This window comes from Parambassis ranga, chromosome 21 (assembly GCF_900634625.1).
Source record: "Parambassis ranga chromosome 21, fParRan2.1, whole genome shotgun sequence".
Taxonomy (NCBI): domain Eukaryota; kingdom Metazoa; phylum Chordata; class Actinopteri; family Ambassidae; genus Parambassis; species Parambassis ranga.
In genome coordinates this window covers 17,395,456-17,415,948 of record NC_041041.1, presented here as the reverse complement: position 1 = coordinate 17,415,948, position 20,493 = coordinate 17,395,456, and the positions used below count along the sequence as shown (strand labels likewise).

Sequence of the window (20,493 nt, the reverse complement as noted above, 5' to 3'; positions counted from 1 at the left end):
GGATTATATTCTTGGCTAAACCAGCAGTTTGCCACACTTGTGCTGTGCATATCTGACACAGTTATAATGCACTCAGGGATCGACAGCCCCATTGATTTTTTTAGGGCCCCTGCAAATTCTGATTCAACAGGGAGTGAAGATCTGCAGCATCATATGCAACAGTTTCACCTTTAAAAAAAAAAAATCACCCTATCTGCCATTTCCTTTAAACTCTTCACAGGACTGTGCAGCACTAAAGCAGTGAGTATGACAAACACAATATACACATATAATTGTACAAGGTTGATAATATAATAATCAGATTTAGAGTCATTATACCATGCACATCATCATCTGTTTCACTTCATTGTATTTCTTTATATTCTGAAGTCATTTGAACATTTGCTGGATTTTTGTGCTGATCAAATGCTAATGAACAACAATATTAATTTTGTAAGTTTATACATATCTACATTATCTAGTTTCACCTACGGACTAACGCATAGGGGTATATAATATCAGTCTATAGGACATCTTCCCAAAAGGATTGAGGTCATCATGGGTCATTCAGACAAAGCCTTAATACTCACTAATGCCCTTATTGTCATTTATATATACAGACGTCATGACAATTAGCTTTTATGATGTAAGAAAGATGCACAGCAGAGGACATTTGGAGTTGATGCACATTCCACCATCTCACTGTCACTGTAAAGTTTAAACACATATAGATACTAATGTCAGCATCTGCAGAACATTACATAACATTTACAAATGAGAGTCATGACTGGCTGCAATGTTTTTAAGAACTTTACATCCTCCCTTCAACCTGTGCAGGGAGGTACACTCAGCTCTTATCCGCTGCATGCTGGGATAGGCTCATGTCTCCCTGAACGGCTGTTTAGCAAAAGGAAGGATGACTGTCCTTGGGGACCCTTTCATTTCACAGTGAAGTCAAGTTATTGTTAAAGCTTGTGAACATCATGAAGAAACCCCGGCTTTCGCAGCAGTATATCAAAAACCGTGCTCACCCCACAGCTGGCGGCCCCTGAGAATACCCTCCATCCTTTAGAAAATCTACTTTTCTGCAAGTCGCTGCATTATGTTTGCTGACAAAAAGAACAACCGCTTCTTTTCCACGCTGTTTCTGATGTAACATTATAGTAGCTGGTCTTTCTTTCGCTTCTCTGAGCACAACAAGAAGATGGTGATGTGCCTTTCATAGCTGATTCTGACAGTTTGCCATTGATCATTTATTATGCTGGGTGCTTGCAAGAGTCATCGATTGAGCAGGAGGAAATAAAATAAGAGTTGTGGAAGTGAAGCATGCTTCTCTCAGTGAACATGTGATCAGAGGCGCCTGATGAAATTTCACCCTCAGTTCTTCAGGTCTCTGCTTGTTGTTGATGAGCACTGTAGGAGAATGCTGAGTGCAACGATAAGGTAAGAAAATGATGTGGGTTCGTGGCAGCCTGTGAATGCGAACATGTCTGCAATATATGACGTTGTGCTCCTGCTTTGCCTCTTTGGCTGTGCCTGAGTAATTCCTAAACTCCAGCTGAATGAAGCCTGCTTTTCTATCTGTGCTGGGCTGAGTGGCTCAGAATCTAATCACTCTAATGTCTGTGGCAGCTCTAAATCACACTCCCTGGCAGGAGGGCAACGCTTGCTCTGTCCTTCAGAAGGGAAGCTTTTCATGACTCCTTCCATATTGTAATTATTCCAACTGGATATGAGCTATAGCACTTATTGGCTGGGGCAAGGCACCGGCTGCCTCCACTTTCATTGGCTGGCTGGACACCTCTCTGCCAGCTCCTATTGGCTGCCTGAAGGAGAGTGGGAGGGGAGCTCACCCCATCCTCCCCCTGTGGCAGAGCGTGTAAATGTAAAGACTCTTTCTCTGTCTATTATCTGAGTGACTCGGGCTTTTGGCGTCTGCCTCTGAGCGTGTGTGGCTGAGTGCGTGTGTGTGTGTATGTTGGAGGGTGAAAAGAGACAGAGAGAGAGAAAGGGAGGGAGAGACAAGCGGCGTTTATTCTTCCCCCCTTCAGCCTCCCCGTCTCCCTGCTCCCTGTCACTCCATCCTTCCTCCCCTCTCTTGGACCACCCTTCAGCCCTGCTTTCAGCCGGACCGAGACCCCCCCCCCAAGACCACCCCGGGACCCTTTGACTCTCCTCTCTTCTCCATCCCACCAACCTCTGAGCAGGTAAGATTCTCTCCATCTCATCCCACACTGAGGCTAGAAAAGTACTTGCTGCCTCTCCTCTTCTTCTTGTCTCACTTAAAACTGCTGCTCTGTGTTTGTTTTCCTTCCTCTCTGTGTCCTCTCTCCCTTTCCTATATGCATATTTCAAGTTTTCCCTGCAGCTCTTTTGTCCTTTTTAGAAAAGTGACACAGTTGCGAGAGATGCTATCTGTGAGGTCACTGTATTTTTCTTCTTCCTCTGATATTCCACCTTGATATCAACTTCCTCCTCCGCCCCTCTCTACCCCACAGTCCTCGCATCTCCTTTCCTCGTGTCTTTTGCAATCTCATATCCTCCAGCTCTGAGTGCGTGCAAATTCAACTCTTTTTTTTTTTTTATTTTCAAGTCTGCCCCGAAGCTCAAATTGACAACAACAGCATGCTGTATTGTGGTTATGGAAATGCTTCTCTAATTGATTTTGAAAAGTGTTTGTGTTAGTTGGTGATAGCTATTTATAGGCGCTGACGTGCAAGGCGCACATGCTTTTGCTAGGCCACTTCCATAATGCCGGGACAGAACACAGGACTGCCCACTGGCTCTGGAACACATGACATTGCACAAAGTGTAATGACTTTACAAGGCACTGACTTGCTTGATTGAATCAAGCAATCTTTCCAGCAGGAGAACTCCAATATTAACATGGCCCATAAAACATTCCTGGCAACAGCAGAGCCGAGAAAAAACTGCTTAGTTCTTCAGCCGCACATCCTGTACTTCACCAGGAAGGGGAAGTGGAGTGTGTGTGTGTGTGTGTGTCTGGGTGTGCATGTGTGTATGTGACGGAGACAGAGATACTGCTAAAGTGCTTTAGACATCAATAGTGCTAGCCAAGAGATTTTAAAGCCACTCTATCATTTCTGAAATTTGGACCTTACAACAATGTCAACAACGGAGAAAATGCTTCTCTGGGTGTGGTGTATGTTTTCAGGGTACTGAAAAATAAGTTAAAAAATATAACTACATTTTAGCTTTGCCATATATTATTGTATTATTGTATTGATGGCAATGTTGTCGTCGTCGTTGATGGTTGTAACTTTTATTGTAGGGACAATGTAGCCATTTTAATCAATCAATCTGCTGATTGGTTTTTATGTTTTGTTTACACAATGTATCCCAGGTGTGTCCCCTGGTGTCAACACCGCATGCTTATTCACTCTAACCACATGTGGCAAAGAGGAAAAAATCCACCATAACTGATTTATTTTGTTTTTTTTTTAACAACTTAAATTTCTGTTTATGCTTTGCATCTTTATACTGATCGTCATGATTTAATCATATTTAGCCTGGCTGTGACTTTTAAGCCATGATAAAAATGAGCCACGTGTAGCAGACAGTTTGACCTTTCTTTCAGTGATAATCATTTTCTAATTTAGACAAAAAAGAGCATCTGTGATAAAGCCTTCTGGGATTGTTGGTTGTCCCAGCAAAAGGCCGCCTCAGGGGAGAGCAGTGTTGTTAGTGTTAAACAACAAGAGAGAAAACACTACAAAAATCTTCTGACACTTGAAATTTGAGTGTGAACATTAGTTTAATTTAGCATATTTATGATGTTTTTGGTGGATGAAAATGTCAATGTAAAGAGTATTTATGATGCCGCTGACTGCATTCTCATATTCATTCCATCAGTTGTCGAGTGTTAGTTTATTAGGAAGTGTAAATTAAAGAGGAGGAGAAAAACGTGGGTGTTTGTCTGCACCGTCCCATGTCAGAAGCCCAGCTGGCTGTAGACCAAATGATAAATCATGTCACAATGCCTCACCTTTCTTATAATGATAAACATATTTTTATTGACTATCATTAAACTATGTTGGCAGAAGAAACCAGTGCTTTCACGAGTTTTTCTAAGTGGACACACACATCCGCCCAGCAGCTCCTACACAGCTACGTTTAATGCACTTACCGCGTTCTTTTAGTGTAAGCACTCATGAGAATGCATATGTCGAATACCTTATAGAATGAGATATTTATGGGATGTGTTTGCACACCGCTGCTTGTGCTCTTGCAGCCCCGCCCCCCACCCCCCGACCCTTTAAGCTTAAGTTGAGCTGCATGTAGTTAACGCACACGAGGAGTGTGGCTCACCACGTCAGAGCAGTTTTACACTTTCACGTCACATAATGCCACAGCTGTCAGTTAGGGCACAAGGTGTTGTGAAGGTTTGAGATTGATTTGAGCAAACACACAAATGAAGTGCTCAAAGGGCAGAAAATGAAATGTGAATAGACAGCTTTTTAGTCACTCTGAATGAATATAAACAAGGTGAGCCCACAGTCTGACTGAAAGGCTACCTGTACAAGTGACTCATAAATAATCATATTGAAGTGAATATGATATTCTCAATGCTTCCTCTTTAAAGATGTGATTTTAGCATCAGCTTTGATTTTCAGTTTTTAATAAATGCACTATAAAACTGATCACACGTTTCCAGTACATTCTGTAAGCAATACTTCCTCCTATGTAAAGCCAATGCTCTGCAAGCAGCTGGCCCTTTGTGCCTTGGCCCTTTCGAGCCATTCCGGATCTCCCGCTGGCCTGGCTCAGGGCACAGAGTGTGCCGGGAGTTGCCTGGGTAGGCACTGTGAAAAAGCCCTGTGACACTGTGACACTGACTCGTTGCTTCCTTAGTAGGGCAAATGGACACAGACAAAAGGGCTCTTAGTAGTTACTGTCTTTGGTCTGCTGGTTTCATATGCTTGAGTTAAAAAAACTGAACACTAGTGGCAACGTTTTCTATTTACAAAACAGTGCAAACTGGGACTTTCAATACTCTCCATAGAGCATTGTCATAACTACTTTTTTTCCAGAATTTGTGATGCAGCAAAAGAGTAGAATTCAAACTACTGAAATGGCTTATTAAACAAGGTTTGAAACATGCTGAACTTAAATTAAAGACATTTGTGCTTAAATAATAAATGACAATAAAATAAATAAAATATATAATACAAATAACCAGGAAGGTATTGGTTTTATTTTAGATATCAATATGAAATGATTTTGTTTATAATAAACACATACTAGTCCACAGTTACACAGCCTAACAAAGGTCATTTCTTGATGCTTTCAGTTTGTAGTCTGTTATCTGACTGAGGACTGAAAAACTAAATCATTTTTATTTTTAACCACAATGGAGGCAATGGAGAAGTTATGTAATCAGTGAACACAGTAACACATAGTACGACATCTTGCCTTGATATCATGCAAGAAAATTTGTATTTAATAATATAGATAATCAGTGTGGAAACATGGAATACATTTTCATACATAGAAATGGTGCCTTTCTGACTAGGGGGATATTGTTGCCCTTTTTCTGGACACAGCACCAATTTCAATAGGTACTTTCATTTTTCTTCTGTGGAGACAGCTGCGTGTTATCACAGGACCATCTTTTACAATAACTTCAATTCTTCTGATTACACTTATTGTGGCTTCTAAAAAAGTTAGGTACTTTCCAGCATTATATTTAAATGGATTTGGACATATTTCATACTGATGGCCTGCCTGTAACACAGTATGCCAGGTAAGATTGGCACACACGATTTAACAGCACAGTATAATAGCATGTCTGAGAACAATTAAGGCTTGTCAAATCATTGTTTTTGTCTGTCAGCCGAACTCCCATCTGACATCAGTGTGAAGCTCAAACTTAAAAAAAAAAAAAAACTTGTGACCCGATTGAAGTTCAACTGAACACTTCAAAACTGTATTTTATTTTTTTACCATTTCTAGGTGTGAAATAATGCGGCAATAACCTAGTAGAAAGCCCTATGTTGATTTTTACTACATAGCTTGGTCACAATCAAGCAGCAGCCTCTGAGGCTAACACAGGAACCCAGGCAAGTGTTCAAAATGACATTTTACCTTAATGATATCGCGGACTACCATAGTCTACAGTCCACTGTCTTATGATTATCTACAACCTCCTTCCATACCAAAACCAACACATGCATCCATCCTTTACTGTGTGTAGCCACAGTCTGACATACAAAAGAATGTGTTGAGAAGTCCAATATGTCCATGTACTGGCCTGCTAAACATATTTAGGAATATGTGCATGCAATCCAGAAGAGCTACAACCACATTATTGTTAAAGTTCTACTTGACTGCCTGGTGACTCTCGGAGTTTCAGCAGCAGTTATGTAAAAAAATAACAGTTAAACAGATACTGACATAGTAAACTGTAGAAACCATCCAGCGGGGACTACTGCAGCCACTGGCTGTTTTTCATCCCACACTCCCCGCCTTCACTCTCAGTTGATTGGTGAGCAGTTCTCAATCACTGAGCTGGGCTGTAAACTTAAAAAACAATCTATCCTGTGTCATAATTCAAAACAGAATGTAAAGGTTGGGGGCTGTGAGGCCCTGCCAGAGGCTGGAATTGAACATGGCACCTTTTAAAGTTGAAGCTATTGTGGAGAATTATGATCTGTGAAACCTGAGGGCCCTTTTTGTCTCTCTGCTAAGCCACTGGCTGATGTAATTTAAGCTAGTGAAGGTTTGCAAGATCAATCAGAGAGGATGAAGCTCGGGGAGTGGGAAAGAAATGGAAGAGGCTGAGGGTTAAGAAGCAAAAGGTGCTGCAGAAACAGAGCTTTAGCCTTCCCTGCTGCTTTCCTAGCACCACTCTGGGTGGTGAAGTACGGTCATAAATAGGCAGCCCTTCTGCCCCCAGTGCTATTTTTATACTCTAATATTAGGGGTGGGGTGGTAGCCGGTGAACCAGCTCAAGTGGTGAAGTGACAAGAAAATATTTTTGTTGGCTTGGAGTTAAGAGAGCTGTAGTGATTAAAGAGCTATGCACACACCCAGGGTGGAGCGTGGGGGCAGAATTAGCCTTGTGTTATTTTTTAATTTGATTCGATCTCCAGGAATCTACTCTGACATGTTGCAACATTGTTGTATTTGGAGCCTGTTTTATTCCCAATTTAATTTTTGTCAAACATTTAGGAACTAGTCCTTTTACTATATTAAATAGCATTGATGTCTTATTGTCAACACACTGAATTTATGCCACAAATAAAGGTGTAAATATACAGTATATGTTGTTACTGTTCCTCATTCATTCTTTTGGATACTCTACTTTTTGTAGTTCATGGTTAAAAACTATGGCAAAGGGAAAGTTCACCCACAAAAAAATATCATGTGACTGCAGTGTATTTATCAGGGATTTGTTTTCTGTGATAAAGTGATAAACTTCTATATCTACAAAGGGATACTGATACTGATTTTTATTTTTTTTAGATTTTTTTGACAAACCTTCAATACTTCAACTTGAGTCATATAAAATCACATTAGAGAGAATGCAGAAACCTTTACACCACTGGGAGCATATGAGTAACTGACTGATAGTGTCACTTTAAGAATTACATGCAAAGATTGTTTTTCCTTCTACATAATGTTTTAACAAGTTGATATAGACAACATCTGTGACAGTTTTGAATTTGAGTTTATGTTGAAAGAGAGAAAAAGAGAAATGTAATTCAATTACTTCGAAGTCTGTGGAGAATTTTAACTCCACACACACCCACACCCACAGACTCAGAATTTCCAACCACTCCTGTTCATCCCAGGCAGAGATTATACCCTGGGTGTGTGACCCAAGTCCCAACTGGTTGTACTATATATATATATATATATATATATATATATATATATATATATATATAAACTATGAAGGTCTGACCTCTAAATCCACCACAGTGCAGTGGTGTATACAGCATGACTGTTTCATTGTGTATGGAAGCAATTAAGCCATTATTTATTTAGCCATTATTAACATTGTATTCCTGAGATGGCCTCAGTAGCGTGATAACACTAAATGATAAATGAGAGTTTTTTGACCCTGAGTCAATAATAGGGTTGCATACAGTCTTAATACATCTCTGCCCTTCAGGCCTGTGGAGCGACATTGTCTAGGTAGAACAGTTTTTTCTCACATTTTTTTCATAATTGCATAATTGCATTCAGATTAATCTTTAACCTAATACTTAAAGGTAGGGTAGGAGATTTCCTTCTGATGCACTTTTTGTTAAATTAGTGTAATTTCTCTTTACAATCCCATAGCAAACGATTAGTTCGGCAGTTTCGCTTTAAAACGAAGAATATTAATCATCTGTGGAAGCTATAAAACGCTAAAAACATCAGCCAATCCTACGAGGTGCCCCTGCGCGTAGAGTTGGCTGGTTGTCACTCTCTTCCTGCTCTGCGCGCACCAGAGAGGTACGTGCATGATGGCCGAAGTCACAGACTGGTTGGGAGGCGTGGCTTCAAGGTGAGCTCCGAGAGAACTCCTACCCTACCTTTAACATGCTAACATTTGCTAGCAACCGTTAACCACAAAGGTCTTCAAATTTTTTTTTACGAGTACTTTCAACTACAACAACAAAACTTAAGAGACTTTATAGAAAAATCTTAACTTCCATACTGTTGCAGCTCAACAATACAATACTGTGTAGTGTATTGTTACTGACACCAGGGTCTCACAGAGTGCACTGTGTCATGACAGCACAAGGCTTAAATCTTCTAGAACAACATATATTAGTCTTTCATTCACAAGAATGTTTAATCTATTGGCAGAATGTGCAGATAAATGTACTATGAGGCAGTAACACTGAAAATGATGATTCACATGAAATAAACAAGTGGAGAAAATTGACTGTGTCCTCTTTAAAGGAAAAAAAAAACAGACGTGTCTGCAGCTTACAGAGAAAATACACGTCTGGTAATGTCAGGAAAAAGTGTAACAGATATTCTAAAGCTCATCTCTTAGCCAGGGCTCTTGGCAGTCGCCACTACCTCTCAGCGTTTTTTGCTTGATTAAAAAGCGCCCAGGAGTTAGTAAGCGCGTGGTAGGTGCGAGCACACACCCTGACAGCTTAACATACTGATTATTCAAGCCGCTTAGGCTAAGCCACGGCACTCGAGTGATGAACGTCAACTCTCCTCTCTCCCTCACATAGTCTCCATTTTTTTCCCCTCTCTTTTATTCTTCATTTGAAAGAGTGGAAAGCCAGTGACAGCTTGCAGAAGGCAAACCTGTTGTCTGGGAAGCAGAGGGGATCAGTGACACAGTGATTCATACACTGCCGAGGCTTTATTTAGACATAATCCAGCCGGCGTTGGGTCATCTTGCTACTTTTTGAATGGAACTGGATAGCAGTGGCCAGTCTGTGCATTGTCCTACATCAGTCCACAAGAATGTCCATCCACTAATGATAAGCACTACACTAGTCTTCTAAATAGGTTGAAATATAAGATACAGTTAAGTACTACTTTAACACTGCAAATATTACCATTTCTCATGAGGCGGGCTGTAAATACTCATCGGTTATCTTTCCACCTCCGTGTTCTGTCCCTTTGATATAGCTACCTCATGCACCATGTTGGCAGTGAGAAGAGTAAGGTTGATTTAATGTCTGTCCACACACTCTGCATAACTAACAACGAATAGCCACAAGAAATACTGTGTAGACATCTACTGAGTATTCCGTGTTGAGGTGTAAGCTGTGTTCTGTATCTGGGTTGTGTGCATTCTCAGTTTGCTGGCGAGGCCAATGCTGCTACCGCCGAGCCACACCTGACCAACAGATTGGCCCCAGCTGGAGGCTGAGGATGGAACAGACACAACACACCCTTAACTAGCGATTCTCTTGATACTATGGATGTATACAACGGAGGCATGCATAAAATACAACAACAACAACTGAACCACTTTATTGAAGGGAGAAGACTTATAGTGATTTTGTAACTACCCATGCACCTAATTTCTCAGTTGGAAATAGTATTGGCAGCATGGACAGGCAAACAAGTTGACATTTTAGGACTGATGTCATCATGTTGTTTATGTAAAAGCGGTCTTAGACAGCAGAGCTGGTATTTGCTCAGTGTCAGTCATAGAAGAGCATCTATAGTAATATCAACACAATTGATCGGGCTGGAAATTCAGTAGAAAAAAAGACAAGTTAACATACAGATGCAATATGTCCTGTCATTAGGTTATCAGGCAAAGACTTTTCCCTAATTTTTCATGCTCAGTCCTTCTCATCCCGCTATTTTCAAGGGAGAAGTAACGGTATGGCATTGCTTTCTGTTTCCCTGACACACTTTTCCTCAATGTTGTCTTTATTTTTTATATTTTTTTTTGTGCAGCTCCAGAAGCATCCGCAGAAGAGGCTGCTAAGTCAGCGAGAAAGCAGCCAAGTGAGCTTAAGCAGATGTAAAAAAGAAAAAGAAAAAAAAAAAGGGAAGGCGAGCGCTTCAGGAGCTTGAGAAAACACTTCCCCGGGTTACTGCCGCTGGCGTCTTAGGTGGTGGGTTTGATGGGGAGAGCAGGCATGATGAAATAGGGGCAGGTCTGGAAAAAAAGACAGCTTAAAATCCCATTAGCCCAGGCAGCGCTTTTCCACCCCTCCATATGTACAGCCTAATTCATTAATCACTAAAAATTTCAGAGATTCCCCCCCCCCCCCGGGGGGACACTTAAGAATTCCATCATGTACAATTAAGAGTAACATTTGGATTTAAATGCACCAAAATAATGCTTTTGCAATGACTCCTGTTAAACTAACTGCCACAAGAACATCAGTTTACAAGCATGTCTTGTTGTACCTTCTTTCCCCTCCTGTCTTCTGTTGCCTTCCACATTAAGAAGGGAAAATGCTCTTAACCCTCCCTTCTTCCTCTATTATTCATTTAATGGAATACTGAAACTGTGTCAGTGCAACTACTCATACATTGAACCAGACCTGGTGTGAAACAGTGGCTCTGCCTCTTTGCTGACAGTCTTTTTTTCTCCTTGTTTGCAGACTGTGGTCCTCTTATCTCTTCCTTGTCATGCACTGAGCCTCACGTCATTAGACAAATGACATTTAACAAGCCGAGCAGCATCTGTTTCAAAACACACTGACTGAGATGCAACCAATCACTGTCCACTGTCCTTAAAGGTTTAGTAAGATGTATACACTGGCTTTTATTCTGCAACCTGTATCATCTGTGTGAGTGGAGCACAATAACTGTAGGAGCATCCTCTTGATTTTTGACATTTTGCACAGCTTGCCATAAGTTGAGCTACAGTCTGTTTCCCTGCAGGCGAATTAAAAGAGGAAGCAGATTATTTAACCAGCATGGTGTGATCTACACGCACACAGATTTGATGAAAGTTGATCCATCGGCTAATTCGGGTTTATCATTTTGTAAGAGGGAGCTGATGAGATCATGAATGCTCACTGCAGTCATAGCATATGGCTCTGTTTACGTGCAACCTCAAGAATGACATTTGTTGAGGGTTTATTTTAAGGGTTAAATGAACAAAGCACCATAGACGTGTCTCCATACGTTTCATGTGTGTATTTGCATGAATGTCTATGTATAATATTCTGTCTGGGGAAAAAAAAGACATTTAAATGTAGGGGGGTTCTTAAAATCCCCTCCCTCCCTGCTCCGCTCCCTTTAGGATTAACATCAAAGAGTTTCAGTGTTGTCTCCAATGTTTAGAAAAGGCTCTATGCTGAAGGTGTGAGGATGTCAAATACTGCTTAACAACACAAGATATTAGGGTTCCTCTGATGTACACAAAAAAAAATACATAAGGTGTGTATAAGACAGAGATACATCTATTTGGCACACATGCTTGGATCTGTCATCTGTACATAATTGGTGTTGCATCGGTTTGCATGTGCATGCCAGCACATCGACAATCACGCACTGACGTCACCACAGAGTGCCTAACTACAGTTGTAAATCTGCACATTAACCCTTTAATATCGGTTCACTTGTGCACCAAACAGCATCGAGTTGGGACAATTTCTACCTTTGATGTGCGGCGCTATTCATTTACATGTACATCAGAGAGCCAAAGCTGTCCAAAGGTCTTCTTAGCCACTGACCTCATTAATGTGGTTAGATCAAACGGTCTTTTATCAGATTCTAGTTAGCATTTAACAACAGGGTTCTCAACGGCAGGGTCAGAACACCACAGGGGGCCAAAAGACAATTTTGTTGCCTTCATTTATGGGTCACCAAAAGTGCACAACATATTAATGGAAACACAAAATATTTATACATTCAAAACCAACCTGAAATGATCTTCTTCAAATGGACTCTCACAAATCTATGTTGGATTTTTTTAGTTTTTTAGGTTATTAAACAATGTAGTAGGACTGTACACAAGCAGGATACTTGCTGCATCTAATGTATTGTCATATCAGACAAGCTCTTAATATTGACGTGGATTTACAGCGGAGGCGTAAGCAGCACATAACATATCCAGCACGTTTTGGTCATGACATCAATTCCCACCAGACATGTTTCTGAAGCACAGCACACCTGCATGTATGTTACAGTCTCCTGCGAGATTCACAGCATCACGTAGTAATCTGCCTGTTTACTCTCTACATGTATCAGGCTGGGTTACAGAGCACCTTACTGAAACCTCTGTTTACTCCATCAACACACCTACACAGAGGGCAGCTTCTCACCTTCCACTCTGAAGACAGTTGCTGCTTCTCTCTCTGCCTTTTCCTTTCCGATAAATATAAATGTTATGAATCTCTCCTCGTACATGGCTGTGACTGTGTTTCTCTGCCTGTTCTGATGTTAAATCAGCGAGAGTTCAGTCTCACAGTGTTTTATTGTGAAAATCTACCAGATTCTCTCTGGTGTTCTGGTGCTGCTCGATCTGGTTGGAGCAAATTGATGCGTCTTGGGCGTGACAGCTTCAAAATAGAACCGGCGTGTATCTCTCACCATCTACTCATTGGGTGTAAATACTCTCATATGCTGAAATGGAAGCATCATGATTAATGTTACTATTTTAAATAATAGATTCATGTTTTTTTTGTTTATTGCTCCATGCATGTATGTTTTAGCTGTAAAGACTAAAGACTAAAGAAGACTGAGAAACTGAGCTGAGCACCTGCCTCCAAACTGAGCAAATTCACTCGAGAATTATTAATTATTAAATCTGTAATTTACCACCTTAGGGAGCAATCAAGCTCCATTTGCAATACGTTTTCCTGGAAATGGGAAAATTAGGCAATATACCCTGTCAGAAAAATGACTGGTCAACAGTTTGCAACTGGTAATTTATCAGATTTATCAAAGCTGGCAGTTTTCTTCTACCGCAACAAAAATGTACTAGTAAGGGGAAAAACAGCTGTGCAATTTCCATGCACAAAGGGTGCCTGTCTCATGATGCATGAAACATATTTGGCTGACTGGCTATTTATGTGGATCCAATGGACAGCTTTAAAAAATATAGAATTATTTTTCTCATAAATATATGATAATGCAATATCAATATTGGAGTTCAACAGTAGAGCACAGAACTTGTGCAGGATTAATATAATTTACACCCAGTACTGCAGAAAATGTATTACTATTAAATCATAATCATATGTCTTCTAGTAACAGCATTCAAAAGGAGCAGTAGAATGCAGGAAAATCACAAATTATGGAAAGACATCAAACAAACAAATTTAATTTAAGAAACTGTGCTTGCAAGGTGCATATCCTGCCAGGCAAATCAAAAGATTGATTTAACAGGAGCTGATTGACTGCTGATCACAGAACCAACTTAACAAGCTCTGGGTTACAACTAATAAGACAAAATTCCCGTCACAACAAGCTGTGTGTGATCCCCTACTGTTGGCTGAGACACCACTATGACCTATAGAACAGGACTGATCAAAGGACAACAATCACACACACATTCAACCACATGAATGCATTTTACTTCCTACCTACAATTAACTACTACCACGATCACACATTTGTGACACAACACAAAACTATGTGTGGGTGTCTTTATGTAATATACTATGATGTTTCAGCATTAAAACATTGAAAAATGACATGATTTATAACGACTCCAAATCTAAAAAAAAGATGTGAGGAGGCATCCTTAGGTGTTTTTTGAAAATTTGACAATTTTTTTTTAACTATGACTTTTTCATGTTTTAGAACATATAAAGTGGGTTTTTATGCTACAGTGGGGAAAAAAAGTATTTAGTCAGCCACCAATTGTGCAAGTTCTCCCACTTAAAAAGATGAGAGAGGCCTGTAATTTTCATCATATGTATACCTGAACTATGAGAGACAAAATAAGAAAAGAAAATGTAGAAAATCACATTGTATGATTTTTAATGAATTGGTAAATTCCTCAGTAAAAGAAGTATTTGGTCACCTACAAACAAGCAAGATTTCTGGCTCTCACAGAACTGTAACTTTTTCTTTAAGAGGCTCCTCTGTCCTCCACTCGTTACCTGTATTAATGGCATCTGTTTGGAGTCGTTATCAGTATAAAAGACACCTGTCCACAACCTCAAACAGTCACACTCCAAACTCCACTATGGCCAAGACCAAAGAGCTGTCAAAGGACACCAGAAACAAAATTGTAGACCTGCACCAGGCTGGGAAGACTGAATCTGCAATAGGTAAGCAGCTTGGTGTGAAGAAATCAACTGTGGGAGCAATTATTAGAAAATGGAAGACATACAAGACCACTGATAATCTCCCTCGATCTGGGGCTCCATGCAAGATCTCACCCCGTGGGGTCAAAATGATCACCAGAACTGTGAGCAAAAATCCCAGAACCACACGGGGGGACCTAGTGAATGACCTCCGGAGAGCTGGGACCAAAGTAACAAAAGCTACCATCAGTAACACACTGCGCCGCCAGGGACTCAAATCCTGCAGTGCCAGACGTGTCCCCCTGCTTAAACCAGTACATATCCAGGCCCGTTTGAAGTTTGCTAGAGAGCATTTGGATGATCCAGAAGAGGATTGGGAGAATGTCATATGGTCAGATGAAACCAAAATAGAACTTTTTGGTAAAAACTCAACTTGTCGTGTTTGGAGGAGAAAGAATGCTGAGTTGCATCCGAAGAACACCATACCTACTGTGAAGCATGGGGGTGGAAACATCATGCTTTGGGGCTGTTTTTCTGCAAAGGGACCTGGACGACTGATCCGTGTAAATGAAAGAATGAATGGGGCCATGTATCGTGAGATTTTGAGTGAAAACCTCCTTCCATCAGCAAGGGCATTGAAGATGAAACGTGGCTGGGTCTTTCAACATGACAATGATCCCAAACACACCGCCCGGGCAACAAAGGAGTGGCTTCGTAAGAAGCATTTCAAGGTCCATGAGTGGCCTAGCCAGTCTCCAGATCTCAACCCCATAGAAAATCTTTGGAGGGAGTTGAAAGTCCGTGTTACCCAGCGTCAGCCCCAAAACATTACTGCTCTAGAGGAGATCTGCATGGAGGAATGGGCCAAAATACCAGCAAAAGTGTGTGAAAACCTTGTGAAGACTTACAGAAAACGTTTGACCTCTGTCATTGCCAACAAAGGGTATATAACAAAGTATTGAGATGACATTTTGTTATTGACCAAATACTTATTTTCCACCATAATTTGCAAATAAATTCTTTAAAATTCCTACAATGTGATTTTCTGGATTTTTGTTTCTCATTTTGTCTCTCATAGTTGAGGTATACCTGTGATGAAAATTACAGGGCTCTCTCATCTTTTTAAATAGGAGAACTTGCACAATTGGTGGCTGACTAAATACTTTTTTTCCCCACTGTATACTATGATATTCCAGACCAAAAAATAAATGAGAAACGTAATATTTTAGTATGACCCAATATCTGACAAGTTGACATTAGAAGGTACTTTGTGTTTTTTGAAAATCTGACAATTTTTTTGAAATGCTATATGATGGCTTTTTTCTGTGTTGGACATATAAAGTGGCTTTTCATACTGTACTTTGATGTTCCTGCATAAAAACATTGAGAAATGACATGTGCTATTATGACCAATGTCATGAAAAAGACAAAAGGGTACCTTTAGGAATTCTTGACCGCCATCTTTTTATGTAGATGTGCTACTTTTATTTTGTTCCGCTATTAAAATAAAACAATTTTTTGAACATTTATGAAGCGATGCTGAAGTCGAACGGTATGGTGATTAATCTAGAATCAATTATTCGGGCACACCCCTAACACTATGCAATTTCTGCTTTAAGTCATTGAAAAATGCCATATTTTATCATGACCCAAAATAAATAAAAAAAGAGTTTTTTTTTGAAAATTTGACTTGACATTTTTCTGACATCAGTATTCAGAGCTCTTTGTCTCGGTGCTCATTCACACAGATGTCACAGAGGATGAACAGAGTTAAATAACCACTGTGACATGTAATTTATCAAACACAGTAAGGTAACAGCCCATAAAATTATCCTGACAGGCCAGTTTGTTCCTGTGTTTATCTCTGCATTTCTCCTTACTGTAGTCTTTTTTTATTTGGTGGACATAATAATAAATTAGAATAATTTCTAATCTCTCAGGGTTAAACAGCCTAATAAGAAAACTCAATTAACAACACAGTGATATTCAGCTAGGTAATGGTGGACAGAAAAACTGTGTAATGTCCTATGCTGAAATGACCGGCTGACTCAAGTTTAACCTTATTTTTTAATGTTGCTGATGCCACGCCCCTTCAGCACACAGAACTGATCTATAGTTTTAATACCGATATTCACCAAACCATGTTATCGGTGTATCACTACACACCTCGGTAACATACAGTTTAGAGTATGCACATGCAGCATGTCTTGTTTTATCAATATGTGCACATGAGACCAGCATAAACCACACACACGGTTCACCACCAGACAGTTGCTGTGATGAGCAGGCAGAATGGCGAACCTCTCTGAACATAAATATGTCCAGCTTTAAGATATACAACTGGCAATTCCATCTCCGGTTGAAGCCTCTACGATTGCTTTTTAGCCCCTTCCCTACAACTCATGCAAGTGTGCAATAATGACACAAGAGACAAAAACATGGCCATGCACACTTGCAGGTGCCGCATAGGCACATATTGCATACATTGAGTAGGTTAAAGACAGGATATCAAATAAAAAAGAAAAAACTACCTTGTAGTTTAAAAAGGGATTTGACAAACATATCCATCAATCATAGAAGCTCTGTGCAGTGAAGCAACAATCTATTTTATGGACGGCCACTCCTAAACCAAGGCACTTTGTGATCACTTTGAATAGATCTATTACAAACATGTTCAATTAAATGCTTCTTAAACCAAAACATTGAAAATTGATAAATGTGCTCCTTATATTTGATAAATTTTGTCATTTTAAGCAAGAGATTTCAATCTAAATCATTCCAGCAGCACTATCGTAGAACACTTCTAGTATTATGCAATATTTTGTGCTCTGAATCAAACTATTATTGTCAGAAGTACACCTGCACACACACACAAGAAAAAAAATTACAAACTAAACAAGCACCACAAAATAAAGGCAGGTCAAGTGCATCAAAGTTTAGCAAACTTTCAACTTCTACGAAGACATAAGGCAAATTTATGATTGTGTAATAGTTGTAGGTTTTGTGTCATGCTGATGTTTTCATATGAGTTCACATTGTATCAGGGGGGAGTGAAAGAAACCCTCTCAAGCAAAAATCCTTAAAACGCAGCAGTCAGGAAAGCTGATGTACACTCCCCAATAAACATAGCATGACTAATCCCTCCTCACAAATGACAAGGCCTAGTCATCTTACACACAATGACTTCAAAGCCAAGCATTTGCCACAACTCAGGCTTGGGAGATGAAACTACATTCCTCTCAGTAGCACACAGGGTTAACCAAACAAGCATTTTCAGTGCGGCAGCATTTACTAAAAAGCTTGATGGGGCCAGCTAAGCTCCTGTGATTGGCCTTTGTGTGTGAAAGTGACCACTTAAGTGCTGTGCAGTCCCTCCTGAGTGTGTTTGTAGGCATAAGCATTTCCTCTGACTTTTTGCCTGCTTGCACTGTGTGTGTGTGTGTGTCCTTGAGAATGTAGTGCTGTGTGTGTGTGTGTGTACATGTGCACTAGTGCATTTTGGGGTTTTGCTGTGTGTGCTAAAGGTTTTTTTTTCTTTAAATGCCCTGTTTCATTGTGGGTCTTTATCATGTTAAAAATACCATATATACAATAATTCCTGCAACATTGATATACTTTTCATCATCATGCTTTAACTCGTGCACATGTGATTTTAAAATAAATATGAAACATTTAATACAGCAGTTTAAGGTTTGGTTAAGGGTTTCCTAACCCATGATGCCCATATTGATGGATGTATGTGTCATTGAAAGTGACGTGGAAGAAGACAGAAGAAAAGTTCAGCAATCAGAAACACTTTATTAATCCGGGGTCATGTTTGCCAGATCTAATGAATCTACTAATCTATCTGCTAATTACACTTTAGTATGTCTAAACAAAGAATACATGTAGACATACTAAAGTCCGTTTTTGGTTACTCAGCTACCCATGCTCATATTTTCTGAAGTAATTTTACACTATAGGAACACCTACAACGTAAATTATTACTCATTAGCTTTAGAAAAGGAGTGGGGCCTTACTTAAGACTGGCAGCCTGCTGGCAAACAGTGATAAATATGGCAACTTTATGCTTCTAGAGAAAGCAGGCCAGCCAGCACGTACGCTCAATAAGTCTTGACTGTTTCCTTCTCATAACTTATTCACATTAGCATCTTTGTCTGAGAGAGAGGCATGAATGGCACAAAAGTTAAAAAAAAAAAAACAAAAAAAAACAACAAATCAATTGCTTGTCAGGATTAGGATTTTCATAAGATATGCAAGCTCCTATAAGAACCTTAATGTTTGTAAAACAGTATACAGTAACTGAAATTATACTTCTTCCTGATATTCAGAAATAAGAAATATTTTCACACTCAGATCCAGTATGGTCTGGAGTTTCCTTCTGACTGTCTTGGTTTAAATGCTCACTGCAAATGTTAGCTGCATCTGACATGCGAAACATGGTTGTGTACAATTGGTTTAAACAAAAAGGATTTGTGCAGACATAAAGGGTTAATGGGTAAAGGTTAATGGCCCTATGCGTCCTCCTCTCTGCCATATCTTAAATGCAGTTTTAATTGTATTAATCTTTTGTGTGTTTCGGAGTGTGTCTGTGTGAGAGAGATGAATTTACCATCAGTGAAGGGTGAGTCCTTCAGTAGACGGGGTCAGTGCTCTAATCTGAGGAGGTGATGATATTGCGAGGATATTTAATGAGAGGATAAGAGCAAAAGCGAGGGGGTGGGGGGAATTAGCCTTTTTAGATATCATTAAACATTAATACTGTCAAGGGACTGGAGCACTCTGGGGTCCTTTTCATTGACTTTCATGCTGTGTGCTAATACAGTTTCACCTCTGGGGATCTCTATACCCCCACCCACCCTTCAGTGTAGAGCTAAAGCCAAGAGAAGATCAGATCCCCACCCTGCTTCTGAGGATGAGATTAGCGGGGTCTGTGTGTGTGTGTGTGTTAAATGAAGATTATTTAAGGTTACACACTTCCCCTTGCTCTCTTTCTATCTATTTAAAACAATTAAAATCCTTGGGAGGCTTGCATTAAGCCAATACTCTAAGATGTACTTAAAATAGTTTGGTACTCAATGATCCTCCTGTGTTTGAAACTGTTTAACTGAAACTGACAGTTTTTGGTATTTTTGTAAACAAAAATGTATTAATCAAAAATGTTTTAACTAGTTGATTAGTAACTTGTGTGTTTCATCTTTCCTATTCACAGGGTACATATTTGCATTTCTGCTAAACCTTTATTCTGAAGTCATCAATGAGATCAACGCCCTACAGATGGAATTACAGTTGCATGTGTGTGAATGGTGTTGGTCTCATAAAGAACCAGCAGAGGGCAGCATTCCTCTTCTGAGGAAAAGGGTGCACAGGAGCCCTTTACTGTCATTGTCTGGCTGGGCGTGGCTGGAAAAATAAGCGCATGTACCAATTCTCCTCAGTGTGATATGGGCAGATGACACTAGAGGGAGCTGTTGCTCTACAAAAAGCAACAGAAATTAATAATTTAATCTCTTTTATAGGGATCCCTCGACTGTCCTGTACTCTCCTGGAGTCCTGTCAAAGTCTCCACAACAAAACGTGAGGAATTAAAGCACATTTCCAAAGATGAGATATCTCAAAATGACATTTAAATGCATTATGTACTTTTAAATATTGCCCTTAAAGGTGTTTTTCCTTTCTATAACAGATCCACTGAGTCCACAATTAGTTTGGTGTAAATACTTCTGCTGACCAGGCGCAGCAAGGCGAGTATAGTACCGTCACTCATCTATACACACACAGCAAGTTCCTGCACTTTCCACAACCTTTATCATAAATACAGGTATACTGGGTCATAAATAACCTTCATGATTCCTCATTGGCT

General features: G+C 39.9%; 1 long non-coding RNA gene across 1 annotated transcript; it reads left to right on the top strand.

The window, feature by feature from the left end:
- Window positions 1–1,906: 1,906 nt before the first annotated feature.
- LOC114426449 (uncharacterized) lies at window positions 1,907–20,331 on the top strand. The gene is made up of 3 exons (XR_003669357.1): window positions 1,907–2,186; window positions 20,150–20,207; window positions 20,317–20,331. It is a non-coding gene; the product is annotated as an uncharacterized LOC114426449 (long non-coding RNA).
- Window positions 20,332–20,493: the final 162 nt, after the last annotated feature.